The sequence below is a fragment of the Condylostylus longicornis genome, unplaced genomic scaffold (assembly GCF_029603195.1).
Source record: "Condylostylus longicornis isolate FDR11 unplaced genomic scaffold, ASM2960319v2 ptg000010l, whole genome shotgun sequence".
Classification (NCBI taxonomy): domain Eukaryota; kingdom Metazoa; phylum Arthropoda; class Insecta; order Diptera; family Dolichopodidae; genus Condylostylus; species Condylostylus longicornis.
In genome coordinates, this window is record NW_026577979.1 from 14,143,139 (window position 1) to 14,157,096 (window position 13,958).

Sequence of the window (13,958 nt, forward strand, 5' to 3'; positions counted from 1 at the left end):
TGTCTGGAGTTGATCTGTTTGGGAAAATCTCGTTCGTTTAGTCCACCTTTTAAAATCATGAATTTCAAACTTAGAACAAGCATTGCAAATATTTGTGTATGTAACAACTCTGCACTAAACATAGAATTCGAAATAATTTTGTTACACTAATTTTGTGGACACAACATTTTTTTTCGAAAATAACCAATTTATGACATTTTCTGTAAGGAACATTTATTTTTTCTAGTTTTCACGCATTCTACACGTCTTGCAAATCAAATTAAATTTTTTTTAAAGATTTTACCCGATGTTTTCTCTTCCTAAAATGGTTTGTGTCTCAAATTAACAGATTAATAATAATTTCAAAATTTCCCTTCGAATTTCAAATCTTAAGTTGAATTTAAAAATTTTTTGAAATAAAAATAGAACTTCATTTTTATTCATTTTTATCAATTCTTATTTTGTCATTCACCATGTAGATCTAATTTCATACATTATTAAAGAATAAATATTTCGTAAAAATCCCCAAATAGCCAAATTTTCTAACTTGGATATGAATCCGGAAATAAAAATTATTTTTAGAAGTTAACCATCTACATTTTATTATAAATGTGACATTGTCTATAATTCAATATAAAAACTTACAATAGAACGAACCATGTGTATGTAATAAATTTTTATATGACCATGAATCTGCCGCCTATATTATTTGGTAACAAATTCGATTACAAATCAATTGAATTTTACGATTTGCAATAAAAAAAATTTCGTTTATAATTTTTGCTTTTTTTTCGAAAATTTTAAAGAATTTCGTACACTATTTTTGTTTGTTTTTTTTTCTAGTATTGTCTAAAATTTATTGAAAATTTAATAATTTATTAGATTTTAATTAATAATAAAATATAATCAATTATAATTTAATATTTAAAAAAAGAGAGAAAGGGGACTATAAATAATTTATTTTCTAAATTTATGGAAAATTAATTGATGGTTAAGAACATAAGTCAACTTATGAGCAGATTTAATGAAAAGGTAGAAAGGTAAAAATTATAAGATTAAATGAAGAAAATTTCACACACAACTCTTGTATGAAATTATGGGAAGAAAAAACAAGATTGTTAAAATTGAATTTGTTGAAATTTTAAGATTATTATAGGGTCCGAAAGTCATATAAAGTACAAAGAAATTAATGTTATACTAATGGAGCTTCTAAAAAAAATCTCGAAACGTATTTGAAAAATTTTCATGGACAAAATTACTTAAATGTGAATTAGTATTTATTCGAAGTTAAACAGGTTTAAAGATATAAAGTTAATTTTTATAAAAATTAACGTCTCAAGAATTTTGAGAATTAAATGTGATATTTTTAGTTGGTGCAGCAATTTTGTTATCAACTTTTACTAACATTATTTTAAAATAAAAAATATTTTCGAAATTGAGCACAATTTTCCGTATTTTATTTAAAAAAAATCACATATTATATTTGGTTAAGATTTTTAAGTGAAGTTTTTTTAATTCAATTTGACTACTTAAATTATAATTATTGGAATTGAACCAAATTTCACTAAATTATAAATTAAATTACGAAAGATTCTTAAATATTTCTACAATGACAATTTTATAACAATTTGAATAGATTGCAAAGCATTTGTATTTTATTATACCAAACTAACTAGAATTCTAATCTGACTAAAAGAAATTCTGATTGATTGTACTCCAACTACAATAAAATTAAAATTAAGAATTGCAATGAAGAATGATTGGTAAAATTTATTTACTAGAAAATGTTTAATAACCAAAATCGTTAGCATTATTCTTCAATTTTCTAGTTAAAGAAAAGCGTTTACGAGCGCATTTTGCCAAATTTTTTCAAAATACTTTAAATTTCATATAACAAAAACTAAATTGAAATATTTTAACTTATAAAAAAATAAGCCTTGATCACCTCTTCTGTCCCTCTTTTTTTCCTTTTTGAAAAAAATAGTTAGATCGTTATCAAATTAATAATTTAAATTTATTTTTTTTATATATTTGTTTTTATGCTATAAAATTGAAATAGGATAATATTTCATTAATTTTCCAACCCTTTCGCCACCCCACCACTCACTACTATATCTTTTTGAAAATATAAAAAACTCTTAAGGTTAAAATTCATAAATTATAATATTAAAAGTTATTAGTATATTCGTATCTGTATTAGTATATTATGTAAGTATAACATTTTATTCAAAATATATTATGCCATATATAATATATTCTTATATTAACTTATTTGTATCAAATGATGAGTTTAGATAATTTAAATAATAATCATTATTAATTAATAAATCATATACGTTGTTTATAATAATATAATCTTATATACTTTTAATAATTTATCAAATATGTGTATAATATAAATTATAATGTATGAATCCTCATATCTAAATGTACATTTGTATATTAAACATATTGAGCGTACAAAAAATTTTATAATCCCATACCCTTAGGTACACACCTATTTATATATATATATAAATATATATATATACATATATATTGAAAGCAAAGAATATAATATAACATTAAAATTAACTAAAAATATAAATTGTTAATATATAAAATTTTTATTATTATTTATGTACTCATATTATTACATGTATGTATAAATGAATGTGTTTATAGATATTGTTATAAAATTTTATGTATATAAATTATAATTTTTTCCAAAACTTTTTTTTTTTTATATATAAATTTTTGTTATCTTTTAAACTTTTTTTAACTCCTCTTTAGTATGCTTTTTTTTTTCTTTCCTTCATATTATTTTTATATTATGTGCAAATATTTTTATGCATATATGAAGAAGATTTGTATGTATGTATGTATGTATGTATATCAAATAAATAGGCGATATCCTTTTATTTTTTCATATTTAAATTTGTTTGTAAATATGTTTGTATATATATATATTATGATTTCAAATGTAGGTATACATATGTACATGTACTTGTATATGTGAAGTACATTAGAGTAAAAAAAAATGGTTATAAAATTATTTATTCCCAAATAATAAAATATAAAAAAAAAAATAATAAAAATTACAAAATAGAAAAAATGTGAAAAAAATTTTAGAAAACACTTTATTTATTTTATTTTATTATTATTTTTTTTTGTTGCTGTCTTTTTTACTATTTTAAATCTTTATGTAATAAAATTTTATTAAATATATATTTTTACATAATATACATTTGCTCATATTATATTTTATTATTATTATTCATTCATTTTATCCTTATTATTATTATTTTTATAATTTTTTTTTTTTGTTAAACAAACTTCCTTTATTTTTTATATTTTTATTCTTATTGTAATTTTTTTTTTTTCAAATTTTTTCTTATTATTATTATTTCTTTTTAGTTATTTTTATTTTATATATACATATAATATGTATAAGCAAATACACACATAAATCAAAATATGTACACAAAAACAAAAACAAAAAAAACAAGGAAAATGAAAATAAAAAAAAACCATAATAACAATAACAATCAGAAGAGAAATGAATACAAGTATTAAGAAGAGTAGCAAAGCAAGAGTAGTGTAGTAGCAGCAAGAGAGTTTAGCAAATAACAAATAAATAAAAAATGATAACAATAATAAGTAAAACAAGGCAATAAAATAAAAATATTAAAAAGAGAAAAAACAGAAAACAGAAAACACTATTTGAAATATAATTATATATTAAATATTATTATTTGTATTAATGTGTGTATGTACACATAAATATATAGGTATTTAAATATGTACTTAATTATAATAATAATAATAATAATATATGGAACTATGTAAATAAATATTAAATATTAAAATTTAAAAAAAAATAAGAATCAAAAGGGGAAAAATAATATTTTTTTAATCTCATATATAATTTATTTATTTTTGTTTTTCTCTGTGTTTTATAAGTAAAAATAAAAATATTTGTTTACTTTATTATTTTGATATTTTAATATTTATTTTTTGTATTTAATATTATATGTATGTATTTATATATGTATATACCCTATGAACACAATATTATAATGTATATATGTAGATTTAATTCTGAATTAAAAAAACTTATTTAAAAAAGAATTTTCTTATTTAACTTGAATGTTAAAAATTACAGAATGTAAATTATATACGTATTATAATGCATGTATTTGGTTGGATTATTTTTGTAAATCTTCAAACCAATAATAATTTCAATAAATAAAACATAAGATTGAAAAAATAAAATTAAACATTTACCTTTATTTATTTATTATTTAACTAAATAATTAATGTAAATAAAATAATTATTAAGTATTTTATTTTTTGTTTTTTCTTTGTAATAATAAATAAAAATTATTTTGAATTTAATATTTTATTTACTAAAACTTTTTACCTCATAAATATATTATGTATATAAATTCGTATTGTATATTATATTTATTTACATATATTATAATAATAATTATTTCGAATGTATTAAACACAAATTCAAATTAATTGAATATTATATAAACCTTTATTATATTTAAATTGTTTTAATAAATTAGTTAATTTATCCAAAATTTTGTATGTATTATAATTATATATGTAATATACCAGCACTATATTATACACACTAGTTAATTGTTACAATTATTACTTCATTATTATTATTATTGTTGATAATAATTATTATTATTATTTGTTTTTACTAATAATTTTTTGTATATTTCTTAAATTTTTATATTAATTTTTGATTAAGATTTTATATAATATTTAATATATGACATATATATATATATATATATATATATATATAATTATAATTACACTAATAAATTATATATTATTATTATTTATATTTTAATAATTATTATACTAACATTATAGTACTATTCAAATTAAATATTAACAAATCATAACAAATTTCATTTTACATTTATTTTAGCAACAAATATTATAAATTAATTATTAGTATTTTCATATAAATTAACTAAATGGCAGTATATATACTCAATTATTATTTCAATTTCTCATTATTATAATAACTAATTTGTAATTATTACTATAATTATTATAATGTGATTTTAATATTCGATTTTAATTATTTTAACAATATATTATATAAATATTGTAAACAAGATTTTGTGTTACGTGGGATATAAGCATTTATATAAATAAATATGTATATATATATATATATATATTATGTTATGACATTATAATGGAATTCGAAATTTTAACTTTGTGTAAAAATTACAAAAAAATTATATTTTTTCTTATTTTTCCATATAGAAAAATTTATTTATTTATTTATTTGTCTCATTTTTTTCTATTTTCTTTTTTTTTACGCAACACAAACATATATACACTTGACTTCTCTTTAATTTTTTTATTTAATATTTTAAATATTATATTAGGTAGAGGTATACATACCTACATATTTAATATTAATAATTATGAATAACATATGTCACTATATGTATATATAATTGTTAAGTATGTACATATGTAATGTACATATATAGCATAAATATTTATGTAATATTAATATGTGCGTATAATTCGTATGATTAATTAAAAATTTTGGTTTTTTATTTGGAATAAAAGAGGACAAAAAAAAATATTTTTTTTTTCTTATTTGAACTCTTTTTATTTTTTTAATCACTCTTTCTCATTCACTTACTCTTCTGCCCTCTCTTTCTCTATCTCTCAATTTCTTCTTGTTTTCTTATTTTATTTTGTAATTCAATTGTTATTTTTAATTAAACTTAAATTAAGTTTGTTTCTTTTTATCCATTTATTTATTAAAAATTTTTACATAGTACAAATTATTTTCTTATGTACACAATTTCTATATATTTCACGCCTTTTTTTTTAATTTTATTTAAAAAATAATAATAATTTTATTAATGAAAATTGTAAATTTCAATTGTAATTTTTCTTGTTTTTCTTTTTTTTGCTGTTGTTATTTATTTGTCTTATTTACAATTTATGGAATTGCGTTAATAAGGTTATTAAAACAAAATTTATATTTACATACATATTAATATTTATGTATGTATGTAATGTATGTACGTACATAATATGTATTTTATCCTAGTTATTCATTCGGTATTTTTATTATTATTTTATTTGCTTGTTTATTTGTTTGTCAAGGATAACAATACAATAAATATTCACTTTAATTATATAGGAGATCAAATAAAAAGAGCAACATTGATCCTTTTGTCAGAGAGCAGAATAAAAAAAATAATAAGTAAAATAATATTTTGGGAAAAAAAAATTAAGGATAATTGTTAACGACGAATATCCTTTTCTTGTTTTTCACTTTTGATGTCTTTCTATTTTTTTAACATAATGTATTTTTGGAAAAAAAATAATGTTATTCCGAATCAATAGGAAAAAGTATTGAGATTAAATTTATGGTAATTACATTTAAATTAAAAATTTAAATTTTGAATTTCGAAGGAGTTTTTTTAAAGAAACAAGAAAAATTCTGATTTATTATTCTTTATTTTTTAATTTTAATTCTTTAAATCCGTTTAACTTTCTATATTTTAGTTTTTTTAGTATTTTCTGTTTTTTTGTTTTATTTGGTAATTTCTTTTCCTTTGATACGAATTAATTTTTACAATAGATGAGTGTAGATTATAAGAAAAAAATAACACGACCCGACAAAAGTTCAATTCACACTGAAAATTTTTAATAAAAATCAAATCAACCTCCAAGCAGTCTACATCTATATAAGCTGTTATTAAAACTTTTATATTAACATATGTCTGTATGTATGCACCACATATAGCATAAGGCGTATTACATGTATAAAATTTTCCCTTTTATTTCATACCAAAATACAAGATGATTACAATATACAATATGAAATGAGAAAAATTATCTCAAAAGAAACCAGCAAGTGTTTGTTTTTTGTTTTTTGGTCCTAGTTTCAATTCAGCTTCCTTTGTATCCGTTTGGTGTATACAGAGGAGAAGGTTACTGCATTAATTCAGCATATAATAAAAAACTAAAAACAAAAACGGCAAATGAGAAAAGAAAAATATTAAAATGAGAAACCATCTTTTTTAATTTGTCATTCTTTTATTTCTTTCGTGCTTGCTCTCTTCTCAATTGTTTCTCCTCTTCTGAATTGTGATTGCTATTTTTTTTTTATTTCTTTTTTTTTTATCAATGAGAATGAATAATGATGCTTTTCTGCTGACATGCTGAGTTGTAATTTGATATTGAATAGCACATATTTTCGAATGCATATATACTCCGGGTATAAGTACATGTAGATAAAAATTAAAGCATATTATTGAAAAATATAGAAAAATAAAGAGAAAAAAGAGAAAATTAGATAGAGAAACAGAAAAACAAAAAAGTAAAAAGGAGAATTGCTCTGATATTATCAAAATAAGATAAAAACTTCTGCTGATTAAAATTGAATCTCTTTGAAAAAAAAAACAAAAGAAACAGAAATTTCTTCTCTCAAATATTAAAAAAAAATAATTTTGGTAGAGAGTTGTTTTATTTTATTAAAGTTTACTATTTTTCGCAGTATTGCCACATTGAAAAAATTTTGAAAACAATATGCCATTAATCTCGAATATATTATTAAAGGGTTAAAAAATCTAAAATTCCATAGGAAAATTGAAAAGTTGTAGTGAACATTAGTTTTGATATTTTAACCTTTTTCTTTTTTTTTAATAACAGAACCAAATTTAACATACTAATTAAAATTGTAAAGATTGGAAATTTATAATTAATACTTGAGAATTATACGCTCACAAAAGAAAATAAATATTTTCTGTAAGGCAAAATAGGCATATTACGAAACAGTAAAACAAGACCTATGAAACCAGGGTCATTGCCAAACCTGTTTTTAATTTTCTTAATGAATTTTTAAACAATTTTCAATAGTTCCGGTAAAATTTTTTTTTTTTTGTAAAAAAAACAAAAGTAAAAGTGGCCTGAATAATTGTGCCACTGCGGTCAAGGGTAAATCTTGTTCTGTGACTACTGAACTGTGATTGTCAAGTTCCGCTATATAAATGACTTTTATTACAAATTCTATCCAGGTTTATAATAAGCAATTTTTTATTGAGGTTCTTATTTTATAATATTTAAAAATGATCATATTGTCAAACAATTTAATTGTGTTCATCATAATTTTGCAAAAAAAATTCCATATTTTCATATTCTCTTTAGATATGCAATCATAGTAATTATAATAATAATATATTACACACACTACACATACAGATAAAATGTGGACATTTCAAATAGATTAAAGAATTTCTTTTTATGTAATAACTTTTTGACAGTCATACATACATAATATACTCACTCTTAGTCCTATTCTATGTATTAGAAAATAATATAATAAAATAAACCGAATATAATAATATAAAGCTTTGTCCTAGTTTTAACAAGGATAAAAAATTAGGACAATCATAATTTTTTTTTATTTTTTTTCAATTTCCTTTTTTTTTCTTTCTTAATTTTACTCTTGTTTTTATTTTCTCTTTAATTTATGGAACTCAATATTACAATTCAGCATATTATTATGCGATACATATTCAGCTTTGGATTTTATCTATGACAAATAAATTTATCGTAACGGTATATACATTAGTTATGTATTATTCCGAGAGGACCATGAAATTTTGTTACTGGTAAAATAAATATTAAAATATAATTTTAACAATAATAAAGTTCAAAATATTAAAAAAAAAAATAAAAAAAAAGTATGTATTTGTCAAATGTGTAATCCTAAAAGTAGGCAATAAATTCATAATATTTAATATTTCAGTAGCTGGTTATTTTCTCTTTTCAATTTATTTCTACTTTGCTATTATTGAAGTGCAAAAAAAAAAAATAAAAATAATTTCGATAGGTTGAAATACAACAATAAAAATTCAATTCGTTAAAATAACTAATATTACTAACCTACATATTTTGACAACAATAACAAAAATAAAAAAAAAAAATAGAGAAAATAAATGCAAAAGACAGATACCTGCACAAATACACATTGTCATATCATTCATTTACACACATACTGATATAAAATGTATAACAAAAAAAAAACAAAGAAAAGGCCAAAACCACAAGCTAAATTAAAATTTTTGTGAGTACAAAGATAAATGTATAATAGAATGAAAATTATAACAAACAAAATGAGAAAAAAAGAAAAAACAAGAAGAAAAAAAAAGGGTATCCTTGAAGAGAGAAAAAAAAAATCATCAGCCGTAACCTGCATTACCTTATGTTACTTTAAGCTCACAACATTTTATACACACATAATTGACTAGCTACTTATATTTATATAATTTATTTATTGTTATACACATGATGGCAATACACAAATATTATGTGTGCTAAATAATATGTGTGCGACCAGAACTTTATTAGTATGCCTTTTTATGAACAAATACGCTTTTGTATATTATATTATTATATGTACATCTAATTCTAATAGTACACATTTTGTTATACAAATTCTTAAATTTTGTACCTAAAGTAATATTGAATTTATTTATGTGTGTATTTGTCAATTTCTCAAAAAGAAAAACAAAATATATAGTCATATTATATTTTTGCTAATAAAGTATAGGTGCGTAAAAACCATATCATATACATATGTACATAAAATATATAAGGTAAAAGCCTACACACTAAATGTCAAATATTATGTTATATTACTTTCATTTTTTTTTTACAAAAAGAGAAGAGTATATACGGCACTATAAATATATACTTATTACTGAATATACTTAATATCATATGCATATACAATATTTACTATGCACGTATATTGTGTATATCATACTGCCACTACATTGTATAACACATTATATACGTCTATCTAATAAAAATTAGACGTACTATATGTGTGTAGCGGATTTATATAAATAAATTTGTAGTATGATATTTAATACATTCTTTTCAGCCAAAAAATTTACAGGATGTAGATCCTACATTCATATCCATACATACACACATGTAAGCAAATGTGTATAAAAATATTCAAACGATTAAATATATTGGTGTAGTTGCCTATATTATATATTGTTATATGGGACATTTAAATAAGAAAAGGACATTTAAAAAGAAAAACGACAGAAGGCAAATTTTTTTTTTGCTTTTAGATTTTTTACTATACATAATTATTTTTTCTCCCACTAACGTTCTTTTATATTTTCTTTCTCTTAATTTTAATTTATTAACGTTGTGTATTGGATTGCATCTCTATAAAAAAAAGGGGGGGTTTTGAGCATCTGACATTCAAAAAACAAAAATTTCATCTATTTATTTTCAGGTTTCCGAAGAAAAGAAAAACAAAACCAAACACAAAAAGAAACTCAAAAAAAACTTTTGATATATTTGTGAGTTTGCTTGACGCCAACGCTTGCTTAAGGCGCAAGACTTTGTGAGCGAATAATTTTTTCTGATTTTGTTTTCTTTGGTTGCCTTTCCTGAGAGCTTTAATAAATGGGAATAAAATTTTTTTTTCGCTCTTGCATTTTTTTTTATTATTAATTTTTGAGTACCTACTAAGTTCCTTTTCTCTTTTTCACACTTTACCGTTTTATTTTTTTTTGATTCAGCTTTACACACGTTTTCTTTTAATCGCTTATAATTTATATATATTTTTTTTATTGTTTTGATTTTTTTTGAAAATTCATATGTCTACTACAAATATATGTACATACATATAAATAACTGTATAATTTTAAAAAATATTTTATATGTCTTGATTAGACAAACTATCAGTTTATTATTATGGCAGACATTATAAATGTTGATAAAATTTAAAACTGGCGTGCTAGGAGAAAAAAGAGGGTTATGTTGATTACCATATTTAATAGAAGCATTACAAATTTTTCAATATTTGATCAAAATTAAAAATTAGTTCACAATATAATTACAGATGAAAAAGGAAATTTTAAAATTATCATGGTAATATTAAAATAATTGTCGCTGATCTTGCAGAAACTGCACTTGTACTTTACTGTTACCCAACTTACAATTATAATGAGTACATTATTATTGCTATTTTCATGCCATTTTCTCAATTTTACAAGAATTTTTTTTAATTATTATTTGAGAAATTTCAATTAGCCGCATAAAGTAATTGAAAATTTCGTATATTTATTAAAATTTACAAAATTTAATGAAGATATTCTAATTCAGTTTTTAATAGCATACCTCTTGTAATGGACAGCACAATGAAAATGATATTTTAAAAATTCTAATATAGCTTCTAATAGCTTTATTTTTTTTAAATAACTGTACATCTTGTACTTGTACTTATGGTTTATATTGAAATACTTATTTCTTTACAGTTAAATTATTATCAGCTATAACTCTATTGAAGCTATATACCATTACTAACTTCAATCTGAGTCCAAACATAGATTATTATAAACTATCTTATGAGTAAATTTGAAAATTAATAAATACGCCTATAGCGCTCAAGTTAAAATAGCGTAAGTTGAATCGGCTATCAAAATGTATTAATACATTTTTTTAATTTACCTTTTTTACATTTAGATATACATTTTTTTAATATATGTTTGGACACTTTCCTAAAGATAAAATCATTTGCAATCTACTTAATTAAACAATAACAATTATAGCTGAATAAGTTACCGTTAAATTAAATCTGGTTTTAAGAGGAAGTAAGTAAAATTAAGTTTTTAATAAGGATCTAAATGTATATAAAATTTCTATTTCCTTTTCAACAAAATATAGCGAAATATAAAATAAAGGACATTTGAATATATCCAAATTTATCATCACAACTTGTCTACAATTTCAGATGCTGAATAACTAAAATTTACATTAGAACTGTTTTCAGCTTTTTAGTTCTTAATTTTTTGACATTTTATATAATTTTCTTATGAAAAGGGCATTAAGACGAGTTTGTGAAAGAATCATTTTTTCTATGTATGAGCATGCTGTCACACATAAGTAAAACTATAATTTTGGTATCAATTCAAATACTATCTATAGATAAAAATATATACGGAATATACGTAAAAAAATGTACATAACAAATCATTTCAGCCGGTGTTGTTAAGAGTCCCATACGTTATCATACAAAAAATCACACATAGCATATAGAATTCTGAATTTAATAACAACATATAGATAATTAAAATGTTAAAACTCAGAAATACGTTCCAGTTGATGTTTAAACGTATGCAACTTATTAGAAAGTTGTCCAGGTTTCATTTGATCTTTAGTTTATCGCGACATCATTAATGTTTTATAAGACATAAACTTTTATAAATTGTTTAAAATGTTATCTCCAAAAGATCTTTTTGTTCTTCCAAATTGTTTTTATTTCTTGCTCTATCAATATGTAAACAGTACGTGTGAGATACACTCATTCCTAAAATGCCCATCCGAAAAGTTCATCCAAGAAGCCATCCGAAAAAATCAATTCAATATTAATTGATTTCCCCGAGTACTTTTCAAATTATCAAATAATAATGTAAGTGCAACTTTAATATATACAAACTTTCTATAACTTTCGCAGCAAAACCTCTAATTTAAAATTCCTTAGAATAATGCATATATGTATTCATAGAATATTAAATTTTGATACTGTGCTACTGTGCTATTTTTCATATTAAATTTCACTTTTTTAATTTTTTTTTGTTTAAATACAATGTTGCAATGAATGTACAAACAAATAAATCTAACAAAAACAATTTGCAGAATTATATGAAATAAAAATCATACCCTCAATTTGCATTGGCATTATTTCAAATTCAAAGGAATACAAAAAAACAAAGACTAAGGAAAATTTCATTTGGCAGAAATTGAAATTAAACACAAATTTCAAATTCAAAAAATAAACCAATTCGCATTATAACAATTTTATGATAAACTGAAAAGATACCAACTCTTTTTTTCCATACACCTATCTAAAGTAATTCCAGGTGGATATGAAAACAACACGGCAAGTAAACAATAATTTTATATTCTTTTGGAACAATTTTAAGTTTAAATTTTTTCTCTATATTTTGTATCCATTAAGCAATTGCTTATAAACTAGAGGATTCTTTGTATTTCGATGAATACGTAAGTGGGTACATTTGTACAAATAACTAGACTTTACTAACTTAGTATAGGTAGACACTTGATCTTATCTGGTATAAATGGTTTACTTTTGTTATAAGTTACACGAAAATATTTGGAAAATTAATTTTTAGAAAATTAAAACCTTGTAGGTATTCACATAAATTATTAATATTAGCGCTTTTTTTGTATATTTTTTTAATAAAAATTTAAGAGATTTATAAAAAATTAAAATAATTATGAACAAGAAAATTATTTTGTTTTTTTTCCCTAATTTAATAATTTTAACATTATTTTTAGTCCAACGCTGCACACTTGAAAATATAGAAAACGATAAAATAGTAAATAAGTATTTTGTTCCAATATTGCGATAAATACTATGTAAATTTAATAGTAATTTAACATTAAATTTAGTAGTAACGAATTGGAAAGCCAATTAATTAAAATGCTCAGCCAATTTAAATTGTTAATAACTATCCTCTTAAATTTTGTCCAAAGTCATCACTTAAAAAAGAAACATTAAAATATGGTGTCATACTCGACAGAATGTGTAATACTTTAAATCTAAAATTAGTACAATGGAATTTTTGGGTAACTTCCATTTCCGCAAACTTTGGCAAAAGCTAAATTTCATAAAAAACAATATAGGTACGTTACATACAGGTAAATGTAATTATGTAGTATTTCTTTCTATATTTTTAAAATTTAATTTATTAAAATTACATACCTATTTAATTTAATTTGTTTTTAATTTTATTATTATATAATTAGTTTCCAAAAGAAGGTTCATTCATGTTTAATACTGAAATTCTTTCATATAATAATAAAACAGTGTCTTCCATGCAATTAATAAGCAAAATTTATATGAATTTTAATTAATTTTATTTTAACAATAAAGC